Source organism: Chenopodium album, chromosome 21 (assembly GCF_948465745.1).
Source record: "Chenopodium album chromosome 21, dcCheAlbu1.1, whole genome shotgun sequence".
In the NCBI taxonomy this organism is placed as follows: Eukaryota; Viridiplantae; Streptophyta; class Magnoliopsida; order Caryophyllales; family Amaranthaceae; genus Chenopodium; species Chenopodium album.
Window position 1 is genome coordinate 23508298 of NC_137854.1, and position 6543 is coordinate 23514840.

The window sequence follows — 6543 nt, forward strand, 5'->3', positions numbered from 1 at the left end:
GATGATTAATGATTGAAGATTACTACATTTGATTTGATTTCTATCAAGTTTGTAAGGATTCTTTACTCTTTAAAGCAATTTAATGTTTGATTTCATTAGTATTGTTGTTTGATTTGGTTAATTGATAGTTTGATTGATTTTGATTGAATTTGTTGGTTTCTATTTGATTTCAATTAATGAATTTGGGAATGATGATTAGTTTAGCTTTGATTTTGATGTTCTTCATGGATTGTGAGTAGTTTATTTGCTAGGGTAGTGGTGAAGCATGTATTGATGATGAATTGAGATTAATTTGGGGGAAATTGATTGAGTTGATAATGTGATTAAATTGGTTGATTGATTTTGTGCATGTGTGTGCTTGATTAGGCTTGATCACCCTTGTTATTCACACTAGATTGCATTGTGAGTTCACATTGATACGGACCATTGATTTGTGGCTTACATTTACTCGATTGAGATATCTTGTGATGTTTCCTAGCTACTGTTTGATGTAGTTGACGCTAATTAGACCTCTAGGAGAATAGCTTGATGTACTCTCTTGGTTGCAATTTCGGTTTTCCCTCACATTGCTTGACTTGATTGGTTGATTCCCCGAGTTGATTGAACTTCATTGTTGATGCATGTGGATCCATTCCCCTAGTGCCTTAGCATTCAATTAGTACTAGCTTTTTGCATTGCCTAGCTTAACTCTAGTTTCTACCATAAACCCCTACTAGATTTCGGAATAGCTTGACTTAGGCATTGTGCATTCGACCTCCATTCCTTTGGGTTCGACCTTGACTTACCACTACACTAAATAGGGGTTTGTTAAGTTACAAATTTTGTTTGATTGGGTGGGGTGGTAGCCCAACGACCTACCGTTCTACATCCCATCAAAATGGCGCCGTTGCCGGGGAATGGTGCTTTGAGTGCATGTTGTTGTTGAGTCTATTCCACTCTATTTGTAAAATACAAAAAGATTTTACACTTTAGGCTACACTTGTAGCCGTGCTACTAATATTTTCTTTGAGTTTTGTGTGCATAGATCCCAAGCCATGGGAGGAAATTCAAGAGTTGCCTAGAAGGAACTTGGAGTGCCCGGTGCATATAGGTATGAGAGCGGCATAGCTCCACCTACAACACCGGAAATTGACTTTGAAATTCGGCCGGCAATGATCACCCTAATTGAAAGGAGACAATATAGTGGGGCTAAGAACGAGAGCCCATTGAACCATCTTAAAGAGTTTGAAAAATATTGTAACACATTCAAGGTCAATGGAGTATCTCAAGAGATTATTCGCCTTAAGTTGTTCCCTTTCTCTCTCTTAGGAAGATCTTTGGAATGGCTAGATAAGGAAGTGAAGCCCAATTCTTTGAGAACTTGGGATGATGTCACCAAAGCTTTCTTGTTCCGTTTCTATCCTCAAAAGAAGACGGCGGAGGCAAGAGCTTTGATTCAAGGGTTCAAGGAAAAGCCAAATGAAAGTCTCTATGAAGCATGGGAAAGATTTAAGGATTATCAAAGGGAGTGTCCACACCATGGGATTCCTACCTATAAATCATACATATCTTCTATGGTGGGTTGAGTTCTCATGGGAGAGCAAGTTTGGATGCCGGAGCCGGAGGCCCAATCATGAACAAAACAGAAGAAGAAGTGGTTGATGCAATTGATGAAGTGGTTCGTCATTACATGAATTGGCAAGAAGTGGAGAAAGAACCAACAAGCAAGGGTTACTCAATCGAACAACTTAGTGCCATCAATGATTTGACTACTTTGATTGCGGATTTAGGGAAAGAAGTCATGTCTCTCAAAGAAAAGCTTAAGAAGCCCCCTTCCCAAGCTCCAATTCTTCCCTCCCAAATTAAGGGGAAAGGTACGTCTTCTCACTCTAACTCTAATCTTTCTTCTTGTTGCATGATTGTGGAATGTTGGCCTTGTGAATTATGTGGAATGAATGATCATAATGCTTCTATGTGCGCAAATATTCCTTGTAGTGAATGTGATGGAAGTGAAATGGAACATGTGAATTATATCAATAATCATGCTTGTGAACCTAGAATTGATGTTCAAAGGTATGTTGGAAATAGGAATTATCATATGAATCATGATGATTATAACCAAAATGGAGGTTGTAGAAATCATGGATACCAAGGGATTCATGGTAACTATAACCATCACGGTTGTAATGGTCATGGTCATGGTCATGGCCATAGACATGGGGATCATAATCAAGGTTATGATAACCATGGTCAACAAAGGAGCCAAAATCAAACTAGGGGTAATTGGAATAATCAAACTAGGGGATATTTTCAAGCAAATTTTCAAAGTGGTTCCCCAATTGATTTAGTTCCAAATGCTCAAAGTTCAAGTGATAATTCCTATGATCAATCATTTTCTTCTAGGGAATTTTTGGAAAGTGTCATTGAGAAACAAGCCAAAACTTTGGAAATTTATATGGCTTTGAATGAAGAGAAGTTTAATTACATGTTGGCCTATAACAAGAATTTAAGTGAAAAAATTTCTCAATTGACTAGTGTGTTCAAGGGATATGCAAACTCTTCTTCTTTGACTCCACCTAGCCTAGATTCTAGGAACCCTATGGATGCCATTGTTACTAGGAGTGGTAAGGTCCTTGAGGCAGGTGTGCCTAAGAAGAGTGTTGCTAGAGGAACGAGTAGAGAAGGTGAAGGTGAAAGAGAAAGAGAAAGAGGTTTGCAAACCAAGGCTCCCCTATCCCCAAAGATATAATAGATATAAGTTCGATGAGCAATTTGGGGAATTTGTAGAGATGCTTAAGCAACTTCATCTAACTCTTCCTTTCACCGATGTTGTTGAACAAATGCCAAACTATGCTAAGTTTCTTAAGGAGATTTTGAGTGGAAAAAGGACTTGTGATATGATGAAGACAATTAGCCTTACCGAACATTGTAGTGCAATTATCATGAACAAGATGCCTCCTAAGTTAAGGATCCCGGAAATTTTTCCATCCCTTGTGCCATTAACAAGACCCAAATTGGTAATGCCTTATGTGACTTAGGAACTAGTGTTAGCCTTATGCCATATTCGGTTTATCAAAGATTAGGTCTAGGAGAACTTCTTCCTTCCAAGATTACTTTGCAATTAGCCGATAGGTCGATCAAGATTCCTAAGGGAAAGGTAGAAGATGTTCCTTTAAGGGTTGGGAAATTTGTTACTCCGATTGATTTTGTAGTGTTGGATATGGATGAAGATGCTACAATACCTATCATCTTAGGTAGACCTTTCCTTGCTACATCGGGGGCTATGATAGATGTTAAAAGTGCTAAGATTTCTCTTAAGATTGGAGAGGAGGTAGTTGAATTTGATTTGAATGAAGGAATGAAATATCCCTCTTCTTCTTTTGAGAATTGCATGAGAGTTGAAGTGCTTGATAATATTGTGAATTCCATGCATGAGCATTTGCTCACATCTAATGATCCTCTTGAGTGTGTTTTGTTGAATAAGGAAAAGATAGGTATCCCAAGCAAGGAAGTGCAATTGTATGAAGATTTTCTTGATGGAGGTAATATAGGGAGTGAAGAAGAAACTTGTATGGGGATATCAAGTCAAGATGCTTTGCAAGTGGCCTCAACCAAAGAAGGTAAAGGTGTTCCCATGGTAAAGCTCAAACCTCTACCATCACACCTTAGGTATGAATTCTTGGGCCCTAATTCTACATATCCCGTTATTGTTAGTGCATCCTTGAGTAAGAGCCAAGCTCAAGCGTTATGTGGTGTTTTGAGAAAGCACCAAGGTGCTTTGGGGTACACAGTCGATGATCTTAAAGGCATAAGCCCCGCCTTGTGTACACACCACATAACACTTGAGGAGGGCACCCTACCTTCTATTGAACGACAAAGGAAGCTACATCCCCAAATGGGAGAAGTAGTTAAGAAAGAGATCACCAAGCTTTTAGATGCGGTAATCATATTCCCCATCTCAAGCTCAAGGTGGGTCTCCCCCATACATGTTGTTCCTAAAAAGGGGGGTATGACCGTAGTTGAGAATGAGAAAGGTGAACTCATTCCAACTAGAACGGTCACCAGTTGCAGGATGTGTGTAGACTATAGACGTCTAAACACATCAACCAAAAAGGATCACTTCCCTGTCCCTTTTATTGACCAAATGCTTGAAAGGTTGACTAGGCACAAATTCTATTGCTTTCTTGATGGATATTCGGGATTCTTTCAAATTCCTATTCATCCTGAGGATCAAGAAAAGACAACCTTCACATGCCCCTATGGTACTTTTGCATATAGAAGAATGCCCTTTAGATTGTGTAATGCCCCGGCGACCTTTCAAAGGTGTATGATGAGCATTTTTGGGGACATGATTGAAGAAGAAATGGAAGTTTTAATGGATGATTTTTCCGTGGGAGGAGTTTCATTTAAGGATTGCCTCAAAAATCTTGAAAAATGTCTTGAGAGATGTGAAAAGGTCAATTCGGTGCTTAATTGGGAAAAATGCCACTTCATGGCGGAAGAAGGGATTGTTCTAGGACATAAGATTTCTCATAAAGGCATTGAAGTTGACAAAGCTAAGATTGAGGTGATAGAGAAGTTTCCCCCTCCGGTTAATGTGAAAGGAGTAAGATCGTTTTTAGGTCATGGCGGGTTTTATAGAAGTTTTATCAAAGACTTTCTCTCATTGCTAAGCCTTTAAATTATCTTCTCCAAAAAGATGTTGATTTTGTCTTTGATGATGCTTGTTTGGAAGCTTTTAATAGATTGAAGAAAGCTTTGACATCTACTCCTATTGTCCAAGCCCCTAGATGGGATTTGCCATTTGAGCTTATGTGTGATGCAAGTGATATGGCCATAGGAGGTGTGTTGGGTCAAAGAATTGACAAAAAGCTCCATGTCATCTATTATATGTCGAAGACCCTCAATGGTGCTCAAAGAAATTACACAACAACGGAAAAGGAATTCTTGGCTATTGTTCATTCTTTTGAAAAATTCCGTTGTTATTTGTTGGGGTCTAAGACTATAGTCTTCACCGATCATGCGGCTTTGAAGTATCTCTTTGGAAAAAAGGAATCCAAACCGAGGTTGATTCGTTGGGTCCTTGAGCTTCAATCTTTTGATCTTGAGATCCGGGATAAAAAAAGGTGCGGAAAATGTTGTTGCGGATCATTTGTCTAGACTTGAGGATTTTCAGGTTCAAGATGATGGGTCCCCTATAGAGGATCGGATGTTGGACGATTCATTATATGTCATCAATGTGAAGGAGCTCCCTTGGTTTGCGGATTTGGTGAATTTTCTTGCTTGTGGGGAGTTCCCTCCTTCCTTTTCCAACAATTAAAGGAGGAAGCTCAAGAGAGAAGCTAGGCACTATGTTTGGGATGAGCCAATCTTGTACAAAAGAGGTGTGGATGGATTGTTGCGCCGGTGTGTGCCAAATGAGGAAATACCAAATGTTTTGAAGATGTGCCACTCGGATCCTAGTGGTGGTCATATGGGTGTTTCGAGAACGGCCTCTAAGGTGCTTCAATGTGGATTATGGTGGCCTTACCTCTTCAAGAATGATTGGGAGTATGTCAAAAGTTGTGACCAATGCCAAAGGACCGGGAATATTTTAAGAAGGAATTAGATGCCCCAACAACCAATACTTGAGTTGGAAATATTTGATGTTTGGGGTATAGATTTTATGGGTCCTTTTCCATCTTCTTATGGGAATCAATATATTCTTGTTGCCGTTGATTATGTGTCAAAGTGTGTGGAAGCCATTGCTTCTCCAACTAATGACCATAAAGTGGTGATGAAATTGTTCAAAAAGATAATATTCCGTAGGTTTGGCATCCCCAAAGCGGTTATAAGTGATAATGGCTCCCAGTTTGTGCACTATGCTTTCCGAAAGGTGTTGAAGAAGCATGGAGTGAACCAAAGATTTGGTCTTCCTTATCATCCTCAAACCAATGGGCAAGTTGAGGTATCAAATCGTCAAATTAAGTTGATTCTTGAGAAGACGGTTGCAAAGAGTAGGAAAGATTGGGCAAACAAGCTAGATGATGCCTTGTGGGCATATAGAACGGCTTTCAAGACTCCTATTGGTACCACTCCTTATCGCTTGGTTTATGGGAAGTCTTGTCACCTTCCGGTTGAGCTTGAGCACCGCACTCATTGGGCTATTAAGAAGATCAATTTTGATTTAGCTAGTGCGGGTGAGCAACGTTGGTTGGACTCACATGAGTTAGAAGAGCTTCGGTTGGATGCGTATGATTGTGCTAGCTTGTATAAAGCTAGAACTAAGGAGGTGCATGATAAGCTCATTGAGAAGAAAGAGTTTGTTCCGTGGGATAAGGTGCTCCTTTTCAATTCCAAAATGAGGCTTTTTCCCGGAAAATTGATGTCTTGTTGGACCGGTCCTTTTTTGCTCAAGAGGTGTTCTCAAATGGCTCCATTGAAATTTCTCCTTTGGATTTTCCGAGGACTTTTAAGGTCAACGGACATGGCTCAAGCGGTATTATGATGGAGTATTTATGGGGGTCATCCATGATATGACTCTCTATGATCCACCTTGAAAGAGGTGGAGGATGTCTAGCTTAA

At 39.8% G+C, this 6543-nt stretch overlaps 1 non-coding gene across 1 annotated transcript; it reads right to left on the reverse strand.

The window, feature by feature from the left end:
• Positions 1-1419: 1419 nt before the first annotated feature.
• LOC145603236 (small nucleolar RNA R71) lies at positions 1420-1525 on the reverse strand. The gene has a single exon (XR_014104764.1). It is a non-coding gene; the product is annotated as a small nucleolar RNA R71 (small nucleolar RNA).
• Positions 1526-6543: the final 5018 nt, after the last annotated feature.